This window comes from Vombatus ursinus, unplaced genomic scaffold (genome assembly GCF_900497805.2).
Source record: "Vombatus ursinus unplaced genomic scaffold, bare-nosed wombat genome assembly UNPS02000577.1, whole genome shotgun sequence".
In the NCBI taxonomy this organism is placed as follows: Eukaryota; Metazoa; Chordata; class Mammalia; order Diprotodontia; family Vombatidae; genus Vombatus; species Vombatus ursinus.
Window position 1 is genome coordinate 14,510,688 of NW_020940355.1, and position 26,363 is coordinate 14,537,050.

Sequence of the window (26,363 nt, forward strand, 5' to 3'; positions counted from 1 at the left end):
GAAGGAAGGAAGGAAGGAAGAAAGGAAGGAAGAAAGGAAGGGAAGAGGAGAGGGAATAAAAGTAAGGACAAAGAAGGGAGGAAATAAGAATTTATTAAGTACCTTTATGTACCAGGTGCTTTACAAATATTATTTAAGTTGATCTTTTCAACAATTCTGCAAGGAGGTGCTATTATTATACCCATTTTGCATATGGGGAAACTGAAGAAGATAAAAGTTAAGTGACTTGTCCAGGGTGACGCAGCTAGTTAAGCATCTGAGGCCGGATTTGCATTCAGGTGTTCCTGACTCCAGATCCAGGTCTCTGTCTACCACACCACCTAGCTGCCTCATAAAGCAGTCAATGAAAGGGAGTTACAAAGTATAAATTTCAGCAAGTTTTGGGTCAGGGTGCAAAAATGATGAGAAGCCCAAATCTCCTCTCAAAGACAACCACCCTAGTAGAAAATACGATAGAATCATAGATTTAGAGCTGTAAAAGCTACCAGAGGCCAGTTAGTCCAAACCCCTCATTTTATAGTTGGGGAAACTAAGACCTACTGGGGATTAGTGACTTGCTCAAGGTCTCACAGACGTCAGAGGCAGAATCTGAACATAAATCGTTTGACTCCACGAGCCACTGTTCTGCTCAGTCCTGCCTTTAGCCTTGTTGCCTAAATAATGTACAAATCACTGTCAGAAGTCCCATCAAGATGACAGTACAAACAAACAAAACAAAAAACTCATGCAGAGATGAATAGTATTTCTCTCCCTTGAAAGGAATGTAACAATGAAGAGAGAAAGGAAAAGAATCGCATTGCATGATGGACAATAGAGAGAATGTAAGCTCTTCCAGGACAGGTGCTTATTTCATTTTTGTCTTTTCATCCAGAGTCCCTAGCTCAGTGCCTGGCAGTGCCTGACATTGAAGCTTACTAAGGGGTTGTTGATTAATTAGTTGATTGATTGACAAAGGCTTGATAGACTTAGAGGGTCAAAGGGAAGAACAATTTTTCTGTTTCCTGAAGCCAGTTAGTGGTCAGTTAACTGGACCACAAGCATTTATTAAGTGCTCACTTTCCATCTAAACAGAGTAGGAGACCACTAATATATAACATTATTTTAGGATGGCCCCAAACCATTCTACTTTGGGGAAGAGGGGGTAGACAGGAAGAGGGAATACCTCAAAATCCACCCTCCCAGCTTCAGCCCTTTAAGTTTAATGTGTTTTTCTCTGTTAAAATATCAGAATAACAGAATTACAGGACCTCAGCAGCTGACTTGTCTAACCTGTATGAGAAAAAGAATCCTTTCTACAAAATATTGGACAAGAGGTCATCTAACCTTTGCCTAGAGACATTCATGGTGGGGCAGTCCAATATCTCTCAACACAGTCTAATCCACTTTGGGAGAGCCCTAATTAAGAGGAGCTTTTGTCTTACCTCAGCCTAAATTTGCTTCTTTACTTCTTCTATCCATTGGTCCTAATATAAGTAGAAGTAATCCTAAGGGTAGGGCTTTAATTGTGCTATGATCTGGTTTTGACCGAGGGAAGCAGGACAGAGCATAAAGACACACTGGGTAGTGTGAGAGTAGAGAATGAAACAGGAGACGGATCCCAAAGGTAACCTGGGGATACCTGGCCTTAGTATGGGACTCAACTCTGGTTCATTGACATCAAGTTATGCAGTGTGATCTCCTATCAAAACACTCTGTTTGGAATGTTTAGCAGGCCTAAAAAAACCCAACAACTGGGATAATAATCTGTTTGTTGCTATAATAGGAAGGCCAGGTTTCTTAAAGGGCAGCTTTCTTTCCTAGTTTTCTTGCATGTAATTTACTCAGCTTACAACTGAGCATTCTAAGTACACCAGGTCCCTGCCTCCAATTCAAGATGGCTAGTGGCTAGTTGGGTACCAGCTACCTTTGTAGACTTTAAACAGAATGTTCTATAATTAAAGCTTGGTAAATGGCAGAGTGTGGGGGACAGAGGATGTTTCTAGGAGTCAGTTGAATCAAAGGTTAAATACCCATTGAAACAGAGAATAAAATGAGAAATGACCTTTCCAAGAAGGGCTTTCATTAACTGCCCAATCTGCAAAGGGAAAGAGACATATTACATAAGAGAAGGTCACTAATGGCCGGCAGATACATTACTGATTTGGTTCAATGGGTTTTAATAGGTATGACCAAAAAAAAAAAAATGAGGGCTGTTTTAGATTTGTTTTGTAGTCTGTCTTTAAAAGACATTTAGGTGCAAAGAAAGAAAAATGTATTGTATCTCGTTTGGGAAACAAACATCTGAAGTTGCCTGCTTAGTGAGGACTGGCTGAAGTCTCAAAGGCAGCTCCCCACCTCCCTAGCTGGTTCCATTAAATAAGGTGGATTCTAAAAGGACCTCTCTGCTGGAGACTGAGGGCTTGTCTGCTTATAATAGCAGCTAGGGACTAGTGATTTCTTTCTTTCTTCTGTCAAATGGCATCACTCAAGTGCAACTTTCAAGTTTCTGGTTGACCGAAGTCTACCCCAGCTACACCCGATAGTGAGGTTAAAGTTTCCCTTCACCGAATCTTCCCCAGGAAACCCAATATCTCCCCAGCACTGATAGCTTTATGTTCTATTTTTGGCCCTCACCAATGATAACCCCTATGTTCTGTTGGTGACCCATACACTGACATAGCATCCTTCCTCCTTTATCATCTATTTGTCTCTCTGTATATTTATCTCAGAGGGAATGTGATTCCAAAGAAGTACAAGCAAGCTCCATATTTTGCAACCTGTTACCTCTTGGGTTGTTGATGTCTGTTGAAAATATGCATACATATGCCCCCCTAAAAAAGAAGTCCTTGCAAACAAATACCCCACAAACAAATCATTGCCATGTACAATCAGTGTTGGGCACAGTGAGAACTTCAAACAGATATGTTTTCTTCCTTTGCCTTGGAACAAATGTTACCCAGGAGTATCTAAATAGTAGTGGTGAGGGGAAAATAGGGAAGCTAAACAAATCATATAACTACTGCTATCATCATTCCCTGAGCTCCCCCTTCCTCCAACGTCTGTAGAGGAAAGGCGGACAAACTGATTTATTTTGCTCTCTTCCTGTTCAAGGTTCCAAGGGACGATTTGTTAGGGGACATAAGCGGTCTTATGGCAGTGGTGGCTCTGCATGTAAGTTCAGTATTTTCCCCTCCCATCCTCTCTACCATGTTCTGATGAGCCCTTTTGCTATCTCCACAAGCTACAAAAATAAAGATGACTCATTGGCTCAAGAGATTAATTAAGCTCCTAAAAACTGATAAGAAATGAACAGCTTTGGGAGGGGAGAAAAACAAGAATGATTTGATGCCTGACAAAATGTTCCAGAATCGAACATTGTGAATGCATTAGGTGATTCTGAAAAGGCCATGCAAGGGTCCCAGGAATGCTTTAATATGCTGGAATGTAAGCTCTGTGGGGGGAAGGGACTGTTTCATTTTTGTCTGTGTACCTCCAACATCTATCACAGTGCCTGACACTTAACAATCTCTTAATAAATTCCCATTGATTGATTGATTGATTAAACCAAAGAATTGAAACAGTCCTCTACCTCCCTATGTTCACAATTCCTTTTTCTCATGACTAATAAAAATCAAATAAGCTCCCAAATAATGACTGTCCAATACTCCCTCCCTACTCTTTTTCACAAAACCACAGAATCTCAGAATTGGAAGGGTCTTCAGAGGCCATTTGGCCCAATCTGTAACTGATGAAGGCATACCATTACATCAACTTCTTTGTAAAGAACTCCAGTGAGGGGGAACCTGGTTTCTCCTTATCTGGCCCAATTCTGATTTTGAATAGCTAAAATCATTAGGAAGTTTTTTTTTTTCTTTTCAACAAGCCTAAATTTGCCTCTCTGCAATTTCTACACAATGTTCCCAGTACTTCACTCTGGGGTCAACCAGAGTGTAATCCCTATTTAACATGGAAGTCTTTCTAGTGATAAAAAACAGTTATCATTTCCCCCTCTAAATTTTCTCTTCTCCAGGCTAAACATTCCCATTTCCTTCAACCAGTCTTCACACAGCATGAATTAAAGATCTTTCTTTCATCATCTTGGGAATCCTTCTCTGGACCCTCTTCCTACGTTATCAATATCCTTCAAAAAAATTAGATTCTCAAAACTAAACACCAAACTCCAGGTATGGTCTGGCCAAGGTAGAATTCAGCAGGACTAAACCTTCCAGGGCCCTATGCCTCTCATAATATAACCTAAGATTAAATTAGAGAGGTTTTTTGTTTGTTTGTTTTATTTTGTTTTGGCTTCTAATTGACATTGATGAGCTAGAGAGTGTCCAGTGTAGGGCAACCAGGTTGGTGAAGAGCCTTGAGTCCATGCAATATGAGAAGTAGTTGGAGGGGCTAGGGATATATTATCCTGGAAAAGAAAATTCAGGGGAGGGGACGTGACAGCTATCTTCCAATATTTGAAAGGGTGTTACATGGAAGGCCTTCTCTTAAGGTGAGAACCATGAGTAATGATTCAAAGTTGCAAAAATGGAAAGTTTAAGCTTGATATAAAGAAAATGAGAGATATTTCAAAATGGAATGGACTGCATCAGGAGGTGGTGTGCTCCCCATCGCTAGAGGTCCTCAAGCAGAGAGTGGAGTATCACTCATAGTGGATAGTGTAGAAAAGATCCTTTTGTTTGGGGGGCGGTGTATGGGTTGAACTCGGTGACCTCTGAAATACCTCCAAATTCTAAAAATCAGTCATTCAATGACCAACATTGAGCTTGCAGTTCAAATCCCCAGATATTTTTCAGGTGTTATAATCTAACTACCCTCCTAAACCAGAGGTTGTGGGATTCATGTCCCATCTGGTGAGTTGCTGGGGCAGCTAGATGACATAGTAGATAAAGTGCTGGGCTTGGAATCAGGAAGACTCATCTTCCTGAGTTCAAATCTGGTCTCAGACATTTCACTAGGTGTGTGACCCTGGGCAAGTCACTTAACCCTGTTTGCCTCAATTCCTCATCTATAAAACGAGCTAGAGAAGAAAATAGCAAACCACTCCAGTATCTTTGCCAAAAAAAAACTCCAAATGGGGTCATGTAGAGTCAGACACGACTGAAATGACTAAACAACAACAAACAACTTGTTCAGCTCCTGCTTTCAAAGTTGTTTTTTTTTTTAAAGATCCAAGCATAGGATTTTACATTTATGCTTATGAAATGTCAACGTACTGGATTCAATCTTAAATTCTACCACGTAAAGACCTTTTTTTTTTTAAATGCTGACTACACCCATACACTTTATGTTATTTGACATTTTGGTAAACATTCCTATTCATTATCTAAGTTAGTGATAACGTGTTAAATAGTTCAAAGCCAAGGAGCAATTCCTGGGACATTCTTTTCTAGATGGCTTTGAATCAGTACTCTTTAGGTCCAGTCATTCATCTGAATCTAAATCTACCTTATTAATATATACATTGTCAAGAGAACAATGTATACATTTTTCAGACTTAGTCATTTTTTAGTCATGTCCAACTCTTCATGATTCAATTTGGGGTTTTCTTGGCAAAAATACTGGAATGGTTTGCCATTTCCTTCTCCAGCTCATTTTACAGATGAGGAAACTGAGGCAAAACAGGTCAAGCGACTTGCCCAGGACCACACAGCTAATAGGTATCTAAGGTCAGATTTGAACTCAGAAAGATTGGTCTTCCTGACTGGAGGCCCAGCACTCTATCCATTGCACCACCTAGCTGCCTTTTATATGTATTTTACCCAGAGCTAAATAACATATTCTGCCTTGCCAATATCTCTATTACAACCTCATTTTTCTGTCAACACTGACACCTCCCTAATATAGTGCCTTATTACCTGTCACCCTATGCTACAGGAATTCCTTCTTAAGCAATCCATGCATAGCCTCTGCCCTGCCTCCAGTACATCTTTCAGATTAATCTTCCTTATCCACAAGTCTGATCACAACATTCCACCAATAAAAAGCCTGCAATGACTCCTTCTCATTTGTCAAATAAAGTCCACTCTTTAGCCTGGCATTCAAGGCCTTCCATAATCTGATTCCAACTACTTTTTTCAACTTTCCTCACACTATTTCCTTCTCCCTTGTACCCTGTGCTCCAGCCAGACTTAGAGAATCTCACAGTTGGAAGGGACCTCAGGAACCATCTAACCCAATAAATACTTAAAGCAGTATTTTATCTCTAATATCCCCTATAAGTATTTACCCAGTTTCTGCTTGAATACCTCTAAAATCTACATTTTACATGTCATTTATGTTTTATGTAACATATATTATATATTAACATTTAAAATCTACATTATCTACAAAGACAAGCTATTTGACTTTTGGACAGAGAAGTTTTTCCTTATGTTTGTACTTTGATTGATTCATAATCTCATCATTGTAGGAACTCTTCTCCACTGACTCAGATTTCAAACTTTCTAATTCTTGCATGTCTTTGAACAAATTCTCCATGACCTTCTTTTGGTTCTTTTAATTATACAAGTTCTAATTCAGAACTCCTGGGCATTGTTTATCTTTCATCTTACTGTGGGACTGTCTTCCCTCCTTATCTCATCATACTTGACCTCTATGATGTCTCTTACATCATTTTTCGAGCACAAGTTGTCATTAGTATTGTGTGGTAGTCGCTTCTACGCACAGTGCATGTCATGTTGGATTCAATTAATAAAATGTTTGTTGATTGATTGCAGCCAGGCATCTTTTCAGTGTCTAATGGGTCACCTGAAATTTGAATTCTTCTGAGATGATGGTATTCTATCGTCATAACTATACAGGTATACCTCATTTTATTGCACTTTGTAGATATTGTTTTTTTTTTAATTGAAGGTTATGGCAACCCTGCATCAAACTAGTCTGTCAGCACCGTTTTTCCAATAGCATGTGCTCACATTGTGTCTTTGTGTCACATTTTGGTAATTCTCACAGTATTTCAAATTTTTTCATTATTATTCTATCTGTTACAGTGATCTGTGATCAGTGATCTTTGATGTTACTATTGTAATGGGGGGGGAAACACCACAAATCACGCCCATATAAGACAGTGAAATTAATTGATAAACATTATATATGTTCTGTCTGCTCCATCAAATTGCTGTTCCCCCATTTCTCTCCCTCTCCATGGGCCTCCCTATTCCTTGAGACACAACAATGTTGAAGAATATTACATAAACAGAATTGATAAAGCAGCAATAGGGTTTGAGAGAATTGACTCCAATTTTGAAAGAAGTTCTACTGTGAGTAAAATGCTATCAAACAGCATCACAGGCTACAGAGAAATCTTTCATGAAAGGAAGAGTCAATTGATGTAGCAAATTTCATTGTTGTCTTATTGTAAGACATTGATATAGCCACCCCAACCTTCCACAACCATCACTCTGATTCTTCAGCAGCTATCAACATCAAGTCAACACCCCCCACCAGCAAAAAGATCATGATTTGCTGAAGGCTCAGATGATGGTTAACATTTTTTAGCAATAAAATATATATATAATTTTTGGTTAGGCAATGGGGTTAAGTGACTTGCCCAGGGTCACACAGCTAGTAATTGTTATGTGTCTGAGGCCAGATTTGAACTCAGGTCCTCCTGAATCCAGGGCTGGTGCTCTATCCACTGCTCCACCTAGCTGCCCTGCAATAAAATATTTTAAATTAAAGTATGTATATTTTTTAAATATGATACTATTGCACACACTTAATAGACTTCAGTATAGTGTAAACTTAACTTCTATATGCACTGAGAAATGTAAAAAAAACATGTAACTCACTTTATTGCAATATTTGCTCTATTGTAGTGATCTGGAACTGAATCTGTAATATCCCCAAGATTTGACTATATATAATGTTTTGAAATTTGTAAAGAGCTTTGTATGTATTATTTGATCCTCACAACAACCCTGTGAGGTAGGTTCTATCATTATCCCCGTATGGATGGGGAAACTGAGGCTCAGAGAAGTTAATTGACTTGCCCAGGATCACACATCAAACAAGTATCTAAGGAAGGATTTAAAGCCAGGTCTTTTTGATTCTGAGCCTTCCCTCCATCCACTCCCTACCTAGCTTCCTCCCTGAATGTATTTTGTTTTTTAACATCATCAAGTCCAAGACTGTTGGTTTGGATGCTAAATGGTCAGAAGGCCCCCAGATATAGGATCCTTGGATATCACTGCAGGGCAGCTCTCATTTGGAGCCCTGCTCCCCATCAGAGCTACCTCCTATGGAAATACATGAGCAGGGGCCCAAGGCCTCCTGCTGAAGCCAGTGAAGCTATAGGGGAGAGAATTCTGAGGGGAGACTCTGACTTTCTTCCTGCCAACCGTCTTACCCAAAAAAAGTCAACTTTGCTACTGCTCGACTCCCCCATCTCCGGTCAGAGACAGCATCAGAAATAGAATTCAGGGTTGTTGGTGATGTATATGTTCGGCCAAACTGCCTGGGTTTCTGAGCAGAGGGTGCCAACATCCAGGCCAGTGGGAACTCAACATCTGCGAAGCTCAATAAAATGAGGCATGCCTGTAAATGCTAGCTATTGTTATAAAAATAAAAAAGAAAGAAAGAAAATGTAAACATTCACTAACTAGTCTCCTTGTAGTTTCATGTATCTAGCTAACTATGTAACTACACACACACACACACACACACACACACACGTAAAACTATCTATGTAACTATGCATCTATGTAACTTCTAAAAGTTAGTGCTGGGGATGGAATCAAGCCAATTCCATCATCAACAATACTGCTGATCCTAAAGAGGAAAGAATCGGATCAAACTTCAGATCCTCAGGGAAGTGGATGTTTTTTCCAGATGCTTAAACTCAGCTTAGGGGATAGTGTGTATACAACAAGGCTTTCAGACTGAGGAGGAGACTTTTGCATTTATTCCAATGCTTTTTTACAGGAAGCAAAATCAGGCAAAGCTTCCATGGAGGCTAATTAGCTTGGAAACCCCACTGGTCCCAGCTAAAGCAGACCTACAGTGTTCCTCTTCTCAAATCTCCAGACTTCAGGTCTGCCTTTTTTTTTCATGTTTGTCTGTTTTTCCTTGGCTCTAACAGGCTTGTGTCCACAGCTTCTCCCACCAGAGGAGCTGCCCCTATTCAGCCGTCAGACTGCTCCAGTGCCCTCAGTCTATTGCTGCTAATCACAAAGTTACAGAACTGTAGCATGTTAGAGTTAGAAGGGAACTGAAAAATCATCTAGGCCAACCCCACTTGTATAACAAATCAGTAAACTGAGGCCAAATGAGAAAGCAAACTGCTCTGTTTATCATGGGGCTAAATTAGTTTATCAATGGAGTATAATAGTACTCTACAAAAGTTGTGAATGGAAGTCTGACAAAGTCCCTGTTTTCCAAAACCACATTCCCCACTCTGTCAAAAATTCTTTACTTTGTTAAGTCAAAATTCTACCAGTAGTGGGTTGCTTCCCAAATTCCTCTATCAGGGGAATTTTTAGGGGGGCTCTTAGTCATTCACACTTTGATGTGAATACTTTCCTCTAACAACTAGTTTAAATTAGCTCACTGAGAAAGATTAGTTTTGTTGAGATGGGAAAGATAGAGAAAGAGAATTTCACAGCCTAGAAAGGGCAAGATTGAGAGGGCTGCCACAGTGAAAAACTTACAATAATCATAAGTCAGCATGAAAGTGCAGAACACCTGGTGGAATTATAGCATTTACTGTTAGAGAGACTTGGGAGTGAGGACCAGGGTAGTTAAGGGACTTGCCTAAGGTGACTTAAGTAAGTAGCAAAGGTGGGATATGAATGCAGGTCCTCTGACTGTGCTCTTCTGACTATGTGGGCACTGGTTTTCTAATAAGAGGAACTGGGCATGGATGAAGGATCCAGTTACTTCTTTATCTCAACTTCTTTGTCTGTGTAGGGAGTTGATCAAATTATTTCTCTAATCAATTTGATGAGGAAACTAGATGGTGAGCCTTTGTGGGGAACGTTCGAGTTCATCTCCCTAAACAGGGGTATGGACATGCTTGGACAGGCACCTCCCGGAGTATAGTTTTTAACTAAAGGGTGCTAATTCCAAGCTGAATTGGTTGGCCACCACTGTTGTGGATCTCACTGTTTTAAGAAGAACCATCCCTTTATATTAGCCATTAAAAGGAAGCTGGCAGACCAACCCCCACCTTTTCCTTCCTGCTTTCTTCTAAAAAGACCCTATGAGCAATGTTAATGGATGCCCTGTACAAAGGTAGGTGCGCTCATCTACACATTCCAATCTCTAGATAGTGTTGATAGCTCAATCCTAGTGTTATAGAGCCCATGTTCATAACTTCTCAAGTACGGGGCAGCCATGGAGAATCAAGCCATATGGCAATGTTGTGAGAATACCTACGAATTATCTTTAACAGCCCCAAGTTCACAAGTCCCAGAATCTGGCCTTATAGTCAAAAGGGGAGCTTCAGTGGTCTTGAGTTTGCTTCAAAAGCAATACTGAGTTTGAGAGAGCCTAGCTATAGAGAGAAGAGGAATTTTCTGCATAGCATGCCTCTTAGAGAGAAAAAAAGGACAAGAGTATTGGGAGGAAGATCATCAAGAGACTAAAAGCCATGATATGTAGAAGTAAGGGACCTAGAATTTTCATTCCATAATTACAATGACTTATTCAGATGTAATGGGTCTGAAGGGAAAGATTACTTTTATGGCTGCTCCTAGTATATTTCTCTTTCAGTAGATTCCAAGCTCCAAGATTAGTACAATAAGACTGAGTATATGTGTGGTATAAAAGAAGTACTCACCAGATTATTGGATGTTACTAGATTAGTGATTCCAAGCATGTTTCCTTTCCAGGAAGGTCTAAATCACAGAGAATTGACATGAGTCTGAAGGGAACTAGATGAGTCCTGTTGAAAGGAGGACTCACCAGAAGGTTGCAACACTTCCCCATTGGCAACCCCAAGTATGTTTTCCCTTTGCTGAGGAGAACAAACCACAGAGTAAAAGCTAAACTGCAGAACTTGAGAACCCAGGTGGAAAGTAAGACTCACCATAGAAGGAGAATGATACTGATTGTTTAGGCGCTACTCTGAGTTCTTTTTATGAATTTTTTATCAGCTCCTATCAGTCCTTTTTCATTTTCTGTAGATTAAAATGAAGGCAATTCTATACCCCATATTTGTATTTTGCTTTACATACTTACACAAGATCAAAGGGGACCTCTTTGTCCACAAATGTGGAGACCTAGACCCAGCACAAGATTTCCCAAAGTAAACTCTGGATGGAAAATATGAGAATCAAAAATAAATGGATTTGGGGCATCAGCTCCCCAAGATTTGACTGTAAACCCAGAGCTGAGGTCCCTGAGCCACGCATCTATAAAACACTAACCAACACATGGCAGTGATGAAGAAAAGACTGGTTATTGCTACCAAAGATTTTCAAACATCCAAATTCATAGGGAACTTTGCTAAACCTATTGAAGACAAATTAGCAGGTATACCATCCTTGTCTTCTTTGAGGAAATAGTTTGATAGTAGCAGTAGGCACCCACCCTTCCCATATAAGTTCTTGTTACATTCTAGTGCAATGGAATGAACAGGAGATTTTGAGTCTGAAGATCTAAGTTTGAATTCCAATTCAGTGTGAAATCCCTTTACCTCTCTACCCCTCAGTTTCCCCACCTGTAAAATAAGGAGGTCAGACTTGATCTCTATGAAGCTTTATAGCTCTAAGTCATTTAGGGTCATTTCCACTTTTGTCTTCATTGCTACTTCTTACCCATCGTCTCATCAAATTCTTCCATCTCTCCATCTTCCTTTTGCACTGGCAAAACATCAAGTCCTTAAACTACTCCTGATAACATTTTGAACTCAAGCCACCCCAGTGCCCAGGGGAAGCTGGGGCTGCCTGTGGTCAACGGGAGAAAAAGCACGTAGGTGGCGATGACCTGAGTTTGTTTATATTTTGAGAAATGTAACCTTGGGTTACCCCCTTCAGTGATGCATGGGCTGCCTAGTTTGTGACTGCAGGCAGGCTTTGATAAGGGAAAACTAAGCAGGCAGGAGGCTGGGCTAACATCCCAAGGTCTGGGAAATGCTTCCATTGGCTCCTTCCAAGCGGCAATGGGTCCTTCCCATGCCAGATGCAAGGACAGTGTCATCCTGTTCAGCAAATGCACTGGCTCAAACCTTCCTTCTTTCTACCCATGCCCACCCTCAAAAGCAGATCCCAGGGCAGACATTTTAGATTCTAGAACATTCCCTTTCAGAATATTAGTGGCATAAAAATGCTTCTAATAATTTTCCATTTAAAGGGCAGGGGGGAGGGAAGAGGAAAAGTGTGTGTGTGAGGGGGTCCTGTTCCTCTCCAAGAGGGGATTTAGTGAAAGTCATTCGCTCTTATTTTCCATGTACTTTTCTGGATGATTCTCTGATTGTATTCTTGACTATGAAAAGATGACTAAAACTCTTTCCATCCACAGGGAATAATTTTCCAACCATCTGTGCCAATATTTTTCTTCTTACCCTTCCTTCCCAGTTTTACCTCCTTTCGTCTTATCAGTGTCCCTCAGAAGAACAAGAGTTGTTTTATTTTTTTTCAAGGCACAAACTTCTGTTACACTTTGAGCCAAAAGGCCAAAGTGCATTTTCAATATGTCCCTTTAGAGAAGCCAAGGCAAAGAGTAACTGCAGAGCAGGCTTTTGGAAAGCAGACGTTTATTAGCTGGTCAAGGAACTCTAGCTTGGGTGAGAGGATGGTGGAGGGCAAACAGCTCCCTATCCTGAAATCCCTTCTTCACCAGTTTATCATTTCCCAGAGCTGGAATCATTTCTTTCAAGATGAAGACACAGAAGTTTCTGTTTAAAATCCTCATCCTTTACCTGGGAAAGGCAAAGGATTAGCATGATTATCGCTAGATTGATAATCAACCATGGCAACCATCAACCTCTTAGCAGGAGTTGGATGATAAAATGAGACCCAAGATGGCTGAAGTTTTAATGATACAGAAGTAGAAGGGAAAAATCCAGAAATATAAAGTGCTGCTTGGAAGGGCAGATTGAAATAGGGTTTCTGAATACAGGGCCCTAGATAGTGGGGAATTGGGGGTTGGGCACTGAGAAGGGGATAGAGGGTCATCAGAGGGGCTGATCTTCATTCAGTATAATCTGTCTGATTCCCTAAATTTTGGGTCAGAGGTCTTAGGTTCAAATCTCTCTTCTAATACTTACTACCAGTGTGACTTTAAGCCATTTAATTTCTCAGGGCCTCAGTTTCCTCATCTACAAAATGAAAGTTTTGAACTAGATGGCCCCTGAGATCCTTTCTAGTTCAAAACCTACGATACTGTTAGCTGACTAAATGCTAATTAACCCTCATTCTAATCTAACACCCAATAAATGGTTCAATCTGTTACTGCTATTAAGATAAGAGTTTTTGCTTACCAATTTTTAAAGGAAAGAAAAATATTCAAATCTTCCTTTGGGATCTGATTTTTTTATTTCATTACAAACTAAATAACCAACTAGTTATTTTTTAAAATTTTTGAAGAGTATAGAGGATCAATCAGGGGGTCTTCCTGGGACACAAGGCAGAGTAAGAAGTAAGTCGTTCTCACTCTCCCTTATTGACCTCTGAAAGCCCAGAAAATATTGCCCCAGAAAAACCCTGGAATGCTTGAACCAGCAGAAAGACTAGGTGTGCCTCAGTCTTCTAGCCCAGGAAGTGTGGGGGATTTAATGGGAAAGACCCCTCTCACTCTGGTGGAGGGGGAGCAGTACAGGATGGGAGGCCTCCCAGCAAGCCAGACACAAGTCAGACTTCAGCAAATCAGGGAGTACTGAGGCCCAGGGTGGTGGAATAAACAAGCACCAACACCAGGACCCCCTGAGTGCCTCAGCACAGGCCAGGGAACTGATAGACTCCAGCTTGGAAAACCACCACATGCACCGGCAGGCAGGCATCTTCCAGCAGCCAAATCTCTTGGTCCTTCAGCACAACTCCACAAAGCACAACTCCAGGCGAGCAGGCAACCTCCAGTAGCCAAACCTTCCAGTTCTTTTTTTTTTTTTTTTGGTTTTTTGTTTGTTTGTTTTTAGGCATTTGGGGTTAAGTGACTTGCCCAGGGTCACACTGCTAGTAAGCGTCAAGTATTTGGTCTGAGGACAGATTTGAACTCAGGTCCTCCTGACTTCAGGGCCGGTGCTCTACACTGGGCCACCTAGCTGCTCCCAAAACCTTCCAGTTCTTCAAAGCAGCTCGGGTGAGCAGGCATCCTCCAGGGGCTAGATTCCCCCCACCCTGAGAGCTTCAGTGTTACTAACCCCAGCTCAACACTAGGTAAGCTGCCAGACCCCAAAGCCTCCAGCTGGCAACTCCTGAGGCCCCAGCACACAAAGCCAGTGACCAGGTCCTGGTACTCCGCCACAAGAAACTTGGGTCAGTGCCCTCTGTGCTCCAGCAGGAGAGCCCAGCTTTAAAAGTCAGGAAATAGAGGACCAATCAGGAAAAGAAAAGTAAAGAGTTAAAAGGGGCCTACAGCAAAGGAAAAGGCTTTTGATACTTTTTAATAGTAGCCTAGCATAGTAGATAGAGCGCTGGTCTGGGAATCAGACTCAGCTTCCTGAGTTCAAATGCACCCTCAGGCACTTAGTAGTTGTGTGACCCTGGGCAAGTCACTTAACCCTGTTTGCCTCAGTTTCCTCATATGTAAAATGAGCTTGGAAAAGAAAATGGCAAACTACTCCAGTATCTTTGCCAAGAAAAACCCAAATGGGATCACAAAGACTGAAATAACACAAGAACAATCTCCATAATCCTTTTCTCTATCTGAGTGGTCTTATTCATAAAGATCTTTTAACTTTCCAGACTGTTGTCATATCTACTCTTGCATTTAAATTTCTTTGGAGTGCTGTCTTTAGTTACACAAGAGTTTACAAGTAAAGGAACCAAACGGGTGCTAAATGATGGTTTAGGCCCTGCAGCCAAGTCTAGCTGTTCCCTGATAGACCTCTTCAACAGATGAGTAACAAAAACCTGAGCTTCAGTTCACAATGGAAGTTCAGACCAAATCAACCACACAGCTCCAGCATGTAGTGGCCCATTAGGTGGAGTGTGGTCCTCCCAGAAACCACAGTGCAGATTCTATGTAAACAACAAACTAGAATTACCTGAATCCCTGAGGTTTTTGTCTAGAAAACGCACGGAGAGCCACCTCAACTCAGTAGCCAAAATATTTAACGTGATGTTAGAATGCATTAATAGAAGCACAGTCTTCAAACCAAGGAACATGATAGTCTTCCTGCATTGTGCCCTGGTCAGACAACATGTGGAGTGTCACATGCTGGGCACTACATTTTAGAAAGGACAATGAATGTCCTGAAGTCTGCCATAGGCAAACAACCAAGATGATGAGAAGCCTAAATGAAGAACATACCAAATGAGACTCAGTTGAAAGAATTAAGGATGTTTAGCCTGGAGAAGGGCAGCTAGGTGCCGCAGTAGATAGAGTATGGAACCTGGAGTCAGGAAGGCTCATCTCCCTAAGTTCAAATCCGGCCTTAGACACTTACTAGCTGTGTGACCCTGGGCAAGTCACTTAACCCTGTTTGCCTCAGTTTCCTCATCTGTAAAAAGAGCTGGAGAAGGAAAATGGCAAACCACTCCAGTATCTTTGCCAAGAAAACTTCAGATGGGGTCACAAAGAGTCAGGGTATGACTAAAATGACTGAACAAGAAGAAGAAGAAACCTGGAGAAGAGAAGATGGTGGGAGACATGACAGCTGTCTTCACATATTTGAAGAACTGTCATGCGGAAGAGAGATTAAGTTTATTCTACTTGGTAAGAACTAGGAAAAATAAGCTGATGTTATAAAGAAGAAGGCTTCAATTATATATGTGTGTGTGTGTGTGTGCACATATGTGTATATATACACATGTATGTATTATATATATATATGTATATATAATAGTTGAAGAAACTGAGGCAGACAGAGGTTAAGTGACTTGTCCAAGATCACATAGGCAGTAAGTGTCTGAGGCCAAATTTAGACTCAAGTCTTTATGATTTGGGGCAGCTAGGTGGTGCAGTGGATGGAGTACCAGGCCCTTGAGTCAGGAGGACCTGAGTTCAAATCTGACCTCAGAAACTTACTTGCTCTGTGACCCTGTAAAAATGAACTAGAGAAGGAAATGGCAAACCGCTCCAGTGTCTTTGCCAAGAAAATCCCAAATGGGGTCATGAAGAGTCAGACGTGACTAAAACAACTCAACAACAGCAACAACTTTCTGACTTGAGACCCAGTGCTCTATCTACTGAGCCACTAGTTGCCAAAGGCTGAATGGTCATTTGGTGGGGATGCCGATAACAGGTTTCATTTTAGGTGGGATTAGACTAGATAACCAATCTCTGATCTGATTTTTTCCCTGAAATTCTATGCATCTATGATTTCACAAATCCATATTTTAAAATATATATTTATATTTGTTAAATTAAGAAAATGTTTTTTATTTCTAAATAGAAATCCTGAAGACTTTCCAGTATATCCCAGGAATGAATTATCTCCTTAAGTTATCAATTGGCCCATTGGTTTCCCATTTACTTATTGTCCAGCTCTTACTTGGACCCTCTACAGCCCTATTTATAGATCAATGAAGGCATTCTGACACCATTGCTGCTTTCAAATTGATTCGAATGATTTGGTATTTCACGGTAAACATAATTAATCAGTAGGGACTACCAAAGAGAGAAAAAAATGTAACCTCGATGTCTTAGAAAATGTCTGCTTCCCAGGCAAGAGCATATAATAATGTTAAGTAGAAATGCATCCCATAGGAGCAAAAAGTTCCAAATTATTGGTCCACTTGTGACAAAGTCCACTCCAAATCTTGTAAGAATAGGAAGCATATACCCACATCAGGATTCACGGCTGCGGCTAATTCAATCATCTGGTAGCTACACAGCTAAGCTTCTGATCCCTGGTGAAGCTCCTCTCCCTAACTATGGAGGGGTCTCCTGTGGAAAGAAAAAAAAAATGGATAGTTCAAGGAATTATCTTAATACTTTATAAAAATAAACTACCATGAGATTGGAGAAATGTATTGTCTTGGAATGGAAACTGGCTTAGAGAAGAAACAAAGGATAAGGATAAATGGGTTCTGGATGGATAATTATTAACGGTGGGTTCCTCCAAGAATTAGTGTTATTTAACATTTATAAATTATCAGAAGGAGGATTCATACAGTGAGTGAAATCTACAAATTTGCCAGTAACACAAGTAAAATGTCAAGCCAACAGGGATTAGTTAACTGCAGGAAGGCCTCATGTGTGGGAAGAAAAATGGAAAATGAGCTTAAATTTTAAAAGTGTAATTTGTTAATAATAACTCACATTTGCATAGTTCTTTATGATTACAAAGTACTTTATATACATTATCTAATTTGGCCCTCACAATAACTCTGTGAGGTAGTCAATCCAAGTAGGTTTTCAACTTGTGGGTATAGAATAGAGGTAAAGGCAAGAGCTAAAGATTTAGAGTCCCACCTACTCTAGGAGGTCTTTCCCATCCCCATAGCTGTTCAAATGCAAAATGTCTGCTTGCCCAAAAGACTTTTATGGAGATTTCGCACAGGGCAAGGGCTCAAATGATAGTCAGAAGAAGAGATACAAGTACACTCTCAAGAACTTTGGAAGTGATTGTGTGACATGGGAGATGCTGGCACAGGACCGCCCAGCATGGGGTGCCTTCATCAGAGAAGGTGCTGTGCTCTATGAGCAAAGCAGAATTGAAGTAGCTTAAAAGAACCACAAGATACGCAGATTTAGAGAATCCACCCCAAATGTTCACATGGACTATTTGTGCCCCACCTGTGGTAGAACATTCCGATCTTATATTGGTCTGATCAGACACAGTCAGACACACTGACACTTGACTCTAGACTAGTAATGTCATTTGGGTCCTCTTCAAGTATGAAGGACAAGAACTAACCAACCAAGCTGCTAATGCTTTCCTTTCTCAATGGATCTTCCATCTACTCTGCATATGATTTGTATGCACCTAGCTATTTATTTTTCGTCTCCTTCATTATTAAATTGTAAGCTGCTTGAGGGCAGAGACTGTCTTTTGCCCTTTGTTGTATCCCCAGCCCTTGGCACAGTGCCTGGAATATAGTAGGCACTTAATAAATGTTTATTGAATTGAATTTTATTTGAAGGCAGGGACCTTGTCTTTACCTTTGTTTTTACCTTTGTTTTTAGCACTGTTCCTGGCATATAGTCTGTGCATAATGAATGCTTGTTGACTTGACTGAGAATAGAGTTCCAGGATACTAAGTGTTCTGGAACCCCAGTTTTCTGGAGGTGTTCCCTAGAATTAACTCTTTAGCTCTCTCAAGGCTGAGAGCCCTGGATTCTAACTTTATAGGCAGAAAAGAGGAAATTTCCCAGGCAATGCCAATTTTGGTGATTGTCTCGCAAGTAACCCCGAGTTAAAGAACTTGGGAATCTAGCCTTCTATTTCTTTTAGTTCTGGGAAATGTAACTTGTTTGGAACTAATGACTTGGATTCAATGAGACCCCTCTCTGGAGGTCTTCAAGCAGAGGCTGAATGATTATTTAGGTGTGTTATAGCGGGGATTCCTTTCATGTTGGGTTGGATTAAAGAGCACTGATGGCCCTTCCAAATCTCAGTTCTTTAGTTCTGTGAATCCATAAGGCAGCTAGACGCTGTCTTACTATTTCTTCTTTTATCTTGGTTTTCAATTTCTGTGAATTACCTTTTTTTCCTATGCTTTCAAGACTAAAGATAATTCTCCTTGGAAAATAGAAAAAAAGGAATGCCTTCTTTCCATTGTCCATTATCATCCTATCCACTCCTTCCCCAATTTATTTGAATCTTTTGTTTTTATATCACCTTTTTTCCAAATATAGCTTTCCCCCATCTCTTGTTCAGCATTCCATCCCTTGTAACAACAACCAAAAGAAAATTATGAAGAAGGAGGAAAAGGAACAAGAGGAGGAAGAGAAGGAGGAGAAGATGAAGAAGACAAAGAAGAAAGAAAGAAAAAGATGAAAGAAAGAAAGAAAGAAAGAAAAGGAAGGAAGAAGACAATTCATCAAAACTAACCAATACATCAATGGAGTCTAATATTTCATACCCGTTTTCTTTCACTTCATCAATGAAGAGAGGAAAATTCATTTTCTTATCTTTTGAGGTATCTCATCCATCTTTACATGGTATTGCTCAGACTATTAGCCTCCCAATAATGAGATACATATGATACTGCAAGTTGAGGACCCCCATCATGTTTCTAATTAATTAAATTTTTAAAAAGCTACTCTTTAACCTATAAATATAATTTTCATTTTCAGGTTTCAAACTAGATGTCAGGATGGGGTCAATTGATTTAACTGGGCTCTAACCTGTCTTCCAGTCAAAGTAAGTAATTGGTTGGGTTGTATTACAGGCAAGTTGATGGTCAAACACAGGTGCAGAGGTATCTGCTTCTGCCCTCGGACATCTGGCAACTTGATGAACACTTTATAATTGTCTCAATCCAAAATAAGGGATTAGATCAAGAAAGATCAAAAAGTAGTGTAAACCAAGTTGAAAAAATAATTAGCAGAAGTCACTCACCCCCTGAGAAAGCAGTCATGACAAATGGCAAAGGCCTGAGCTAAAGCTTTCCAAATGAGCAGAGCAAGAAACAAAGACAGAGTGTACAACTGCCATTTGGTAATGGTGCTGTCATTAGGACAATTGGAAGGAATAGAGTGGATAGGTCTATGCTCATTTCCGTTCCCAAATTGTGTGTCTATTAGATTAGCTAAAGAGAAGGGAGGGAGAAAAAGTGGCACCCAATTTCCATCCTTTCTTCTTATACTAGATGGAGGAGCATGTTATTTCCTTGCTCAAGAACTATTGAAGGTTCACTGTTACTTATAAGATAAATTTGAGATCTTGATTCTGGTATTCAGGGCTCTCCATAATCTATTTCCAGCCTATCTTATTTACTACATCTTCACTAAGGAGGCAGCTAGGTGGAACAGGAGGGGGACTAGAGTGATATATACACACATACATACATATATATATATTATATGTCAAATGAGACAGGTAAAAGACAAATGAAGAGAAAGTGTGGCCACAAAAACACTGAGATCTGAGAATGATATTGAACTGAAGAAACTGAAATAACCAAAATATTACTTAATCTGCATAACATAGTATCTTAGATACAACAAAAAATATTTTAACCATTCCTCAAATTTTCCTTTTTTCAGTGGCTTTAGAGCATGGAACAAATTTTAAGAATATGTCATCAAGTATTGGTCATTTACCAGGCTGATTATCCTTAATTTAGGTATCGAAAGGAAATATTGTTTTACTGATAGTAACTACTTTATTTACTCTGTTGATCTCTGTGGCCAATGTTGCCAACACATGATTTAATTCCTAATTTTCTCTTTCTGCTCTGCATGCAGAAAAATCTTGAAACCTAAGCACTTAGTCACCTATTCCTTGTTTCAGGGGAAGGCTTGAGAGAGGAAAACCTTATGGAATCATGGATCGTGGATTTAGAGACCAACCCGCTTACTTTATAAATGAAGAAACTGAGGCCCTGAGAGGTTTGGTGACTTATTCAAGGTAGTAACCAGCAGTGTGAGGATTTGAACTCGTATCCTCTGTCTCCAAAACTAGTATTCTTTCATCACTCTAGGGTTGCACATAGAATGGCCCTGGGTCCCCCAATTCCTGAATCTGAGTCACAAATATTTTGATTGAAATGAATTCCCAGAACCTCAGACACACCCACACTCCAATGTGAGTACAAAAACACATTCCAAAGCCAAAGGGAATTTCTTTATTATTATTACTTGTCATTTTGAATGATTACTGCCTCCCTGGTGTCCTTCTTTGTACAGAAAATTGAGAACTAAATGTAATTTCGAATTAATTTAATATTAAGTTTTATCTACTGCTATCATCATTATCTAAATTTCAGATTTAGTCTTGAATTAGGAAAGGCCAGCAGTTTCTAATTTTGTTTCATGGAATCACAAGGGATCTGATCCCTTACGTCATGGGTTCCTAGAGCTATACTTGGCATTGATTCTCAATTTAATCAGTAGAGTGTTCATTTTTTCCATCCTAACCAATGAACCTGCTCTGCAATGCCTCAGGGTATCATCTGACAGCAAAGAAAATGTCAAGCTTCTGCCCAACAGAGATCCCCAAACATTTGCCATTTGCCTCCTACTTTCATGATGCAAGGGCCACACTCCTTTTTTCCTGTTGTTCGGTTTTGTAGTACAGGGGCTCAGAGTGTCCAGGAAGCTTTGACAATGTTTTCTGTTTTGACTTGGTTGGCTTTTCCTGCCCAGATAATTAGTGGTGTGGTTTGGACTAGTTATGCCATTTCAAAAGTCTGAAAACCGAGCCTTTTAACTTCCCAAGGAATTGGACAGTTTTTGCTTGTAACATCTGTCCTAGTGAAGCGCTGGTGATTCTGACACACCGGATTCTAACTTGGGGTCCTTGGAGTTAAAGGTTTCCATCTTGTTCCATCTAATAAAGATTTATTAAGTGCAAGGTACAGCAGAAAAAGTGCTGAATTTGACACCCAAAGGATTTGGATTTAAATCTAGATTCTTAGTACTGTGTGACCTTGGTCAAGTCTTGATCAGTATCTAAGGGCCTCAGTTCCTCATCTGTAAAAATGAGAGTGTTGATGACTTTTAAAGTCCTTTCAAGTTCTAAATTTATGATCCAGTGGTTCTACCATATGTTAGGCACTTCCAACAGAAATAAAACACTAACAAGCATTCCCAAAAGAAATTTTTCTGAGGACACACCTGAGCCCCTTGGGTTTTTCCCTCCCTTCTCTGAGGCTCAGAAGCTGCCTGTTTCTGCAAGTAAGAGTGAGTGAGCTCTTTGGGAATTTGGGCAAACCAGGGGTGTGCCTCAGCTCCAGACTGAACATCTGAACACCCTGGGCAATACCTACTTGTAGCCAAACAGACTGCAGAGGCCATTTTGAGTTTGCCAGAGAGCTTTATTGGCCCCTGACCAAAAGCATAGACTGCTCTCAGAATGGGCCTTTGTCTTAGCAAATGAATAACTTTGATAACAGGCACTTTCATTTAAATCAAGAATAAGAACAGCTATCTGGTTGGAAGGATAAAGTAAGATTATGGATTAGAAAAAGCTTTGAAAGTAAAAGTGCTGTACAACTAATTGTATGGGAAGATGCCAATTATTCCTACCCTATTGATATTGGGGGCTTGAACATCTTTTTCCTTGGATATTTCTGCAAATGCAGACAACTAATGGTATAAACAAAGAAACCCATACTTACTGTCTAGACTGGGATTTTTTTAATCCTTTATTTCCCTCCTTTACTCTTAGTAGCAAAATTAAAGTTCAAATGATAGCAAATTTAGAAATGGACAAAGACACCAGCAGACAAGAACAATGAATCCAGTAGACACACAGTTTACTTCTTTGCTTCTTTGACACTGACTAACAATGCAGTCAAATCCATCCTCATCCAGAAAAGTCTCTAAGAATAATAGCTCTCATTCACATTCACTGATTTCCCTTAAGGGAAAGAGAAAAAAGATATTATTTTTTTCCATTTACTGGAAAAACTAAAACTGAAGGGAATGATTTGGGACCTGATCTAGTCACATAGGGAGGAGACAGCGAATCTGGGAAGAGAATTCTGACACAATCCTGCCTAGCCCAGCAGGTCATCTCTTCAGACCCCTTCCAAAATATATTAGATCTAACAAAATTCTACCTTCCTCCCAAATTTGCACAGGCCATACCCACATTTATCAAAGTTACTGCCACCCACCCATCTCTGCCACCTTTCTCTATTCCCCAGCCCAAACAAACAAACAAAAAAAAAATCACAATTGTATGAGCTTAGCCTAATCACCCTCTTAGGATCATAGGATTCATAGATTATCAGAAATTGAAGGCCAGAGAAATTAAATGACTTGCCCTGCATTACAGTGACTGAGTTGGAATTCAAACCAAGGTGCTCTGATTCCAAATCTGGCTCTTTTAATTGCATCATACTGCCTGCCTGAGATGTTGGTCATCCCACCAAGGCTGAATCCTATGTAAGCTCTCTGAAGGGAAGGGTTACTGTCTTATTTAAAAGTGGTATCTAAGAATCATAAAACCTCAGAGTTGGAATGGACCACCGAGGTCATCTAACTTAACTCATTGCCTAAGGAAGAATTCCTTCCAAGGTATCCTCATCACAGCTGACAAATAATGTGAGTAATGAGGTGATCAGATCGCATCTCTCCCTTGCTCACGAAGTTCCAGAGATTTTAACCGCCCATTAACTGCCCCCCACACACACAAAAATTGAGCTCGTGATATTGGTAGTCAAGAACCTCTACAACTGAGTTCCAATCTTTCCTAAAAAGATTTCTGGACTTTGAGCCAAGAAAGACTTAGGTTCACTTAGTATACTTGAGACTTAGTAAATTTAAGACTGTTTCTTCTTTTGTAAAATGAGGGATAATAATATTTCCAACAGGGCTGTGGCAAGGAAAATGTTTTGCATGCTTTAAAGTGTTCTGTAAATGAGGGGTTTGGTTTGACTTGATTTTTGTCCACACCTGTGATTTCAGTGGTGTGGGAAAGTCCCAGTGAGGAAACTGCCTCCCCCAAAGCAGATGGGCAATGTTCTACAATCCAAAGTCTTGGAGAGTCACATCTCTAGGTGTGAATTATATTATTCCATTGAATTCATCAAATTAATCACCCCAACATACACCCCTCTCTGTTAAAGCTGACCATTTTACTTTCAGATAGCACTTGTCTTTGGGATTTTTTTTTCTTTTGAATTTGTTTCCACAACTTCTACTCATTGCTCATAGTTCTGCCTTCTGCAACCAAGAACAAGTCAGTTCTTTTTTCCACATGATAATCTTTCCCATACTTAGAGAAAATGTGAGAGCTGTTTTCAAGTCTACCTTTCCTCAAGTCCAATATCCCCAGTTCCTTCATCACCCTTCCTATAACATGAGCTTGTAGTATTCCATTACCCTAAATACTCCTTTTAGGGATGCCCTCTAACTTATTAATGTCCTTCTTAAAATGTGGAACTCTCAAATGAACACTATACTTTAGATTTGGTCTGACCCAGGCAGAGAACATTGGGTCTATCATTTTTCCTCATTCTACACACTGTTAATCTATTTATATGGCCTAAGATCCAATTAGCTTTTTTGGCTGCCATGTTTCACTATTGACTCATTGATTTTTTTTTTCCGAATACATTAATATGTAGTCGGGGGCAGCTAGGTGGTACGATACATAGAGTGCCAAGCCTGGAGTCAGAAAGACTTTCCTTGAGTTTAAATCTGGCCTCAGACACTTACTAGCCGTGTGATCCTGGGCAAGTCACTTAACCCTGTTTGCCTCAGTTTCCTCATCTGCAAAATGAGCTGGAGAAGGAGACTGGTAAACCACTCCAGTATCTTTAACAAGAATACCCCAGATGGGGTTATGGAGAATCGGACATGACTGAAAAATGACTGAACAACAGTAATAGCTAACCATATAGTCTAGATGATTTGGGAACACTAATAAGAATTCCATTACAATGCTTTGATAATACAAGTAATTTTGTCATTATGACTATTTTCTACAACAATGCAGATTCTAACTCATCTGTCTACAAGACAATCTATTGAGGGGTTCTGTGGCTTAAGATTAATTACCTGGGCAGATAGGTGGTGCAATGCATAGAGCTTTGGCCTTGGAGTCAGGAGGACTTACTCTTACTAGCTAAGTGACCCTGGGCAAGTCACCTAACTCTGATTGCCTCATCAAAAAGCAAAAAAAAAAAAAAAAAATTACCCTCTGACTAATCTAGTAATGAGCCTCTCTGAATTTAGTGAGGCTGGTCCTCAGATGGCATGCTTTTCCATCATGTGGGATCTTTCAAGAGCTTCTGTTGGCATAGCTTTCAAGACCCTAGGATATCACATAAGCTAATATGACGTATCAGAGTAGAACTTTGGTAGAGAAAGACTATATTTATCTCCATAAAACTTCATTTTGTTAGAATAAGTTCCATGGTTTAGCCTTTGAGATTTTTTTGGATCTTGACATTGTCATCGAACACATTGTCAAATTCAGTCTCAGATTCTTATTAGTTGTATGACCCTGAGCAAGTTACCTAACTTACCTTAGCTTCTGTTTCCTCAACTGTAAAATGAAGATAATAATAACAGCTATTCATGGTGGTTGTGAGAATAAAATATAAATTTATTTTGCAAAACCTTAAAGTCTATATAAATGTTATCTATCTTTTATCATTATTATCCACTTTTCCTACTTTTGTGTCATCTGCAAATTTGATAAGCATATTGCCTATGTCTTTACCCAAGTCATTGAGAAAAATGATAAATAGAACAGACTCCTGGGGCATTCTGGCAGAGACTTTTTTCCAATTTGACATCAGATCCCTTGATAACTACTCTTTTGAATCTAATTTTTTTAACTAGTTCTGAATCTTGATTGAGTTCTGAATCATCTACCCCATGAGATATGGGGTAGATACCCCATCTTCTCTACAAGGACAGCATGAGAAAATTTGTCTTCCCTGGGCTCAGTAGAGCCCTCTAAACAAAGAAGGTGCTTTAAAAAATGTTTGTTGAACCCATCTTCTCTATAAGGACAGCATGAGAAAATTTGTCTTCCCTGGGCTCAGTAGAGTCCTCTAAACAAAGAAGGTGCTTTAAAAAATGTTTGTTGAATGAGTGAAAACAACAAAAAGAAGAAGAAAAAGTTAAATATAGGCCAGTTCTCTGGGGTCAACTACCTGGTTTTCAGCTTGGCCTTCATTTATTCTTTTTCAGTTCATGGATTGGTGCTTATTTCCACAGCTGCAACACTCTCCACTTTCCGACTCTTGCCAAGTTTAAAAGTCATGCCCTTTGCAGTTTAAAAGGAGGTCAACCCTTCTTCTCTTGTGATTGGATTAAAGCTGGTTTTTGTGCAGAACAATAAGCAAAGCAGGGGAGCCCCCTGGTAACAGCTGCTGAAATGACTGGTGACCATGTGCTCAGCCGATAGGCAAGTCATAACTATCTTTCAGGGTTTTAATTTACGTTGGCTGATTTGACTTCCTGAGCCTGTACATATTTGGTTTAGGGAATGCAAGGAATCTGCTTGCTGAGCAAATTTATTCATTCTCTTTTCTCTTTGTTTCTAGGCTGTTTTCCACTGATGCATTTTTTTTTAATTTTTGCACAGTTTTTTTTCGAAAGGAAAATTCCATCAGTGGGCATGACCCCAAAGTTATAAAGTTCCAGGGACCTATTTAAATTTGGAGCAAACGCTCGCAGAAATGAGCTTCACAGTG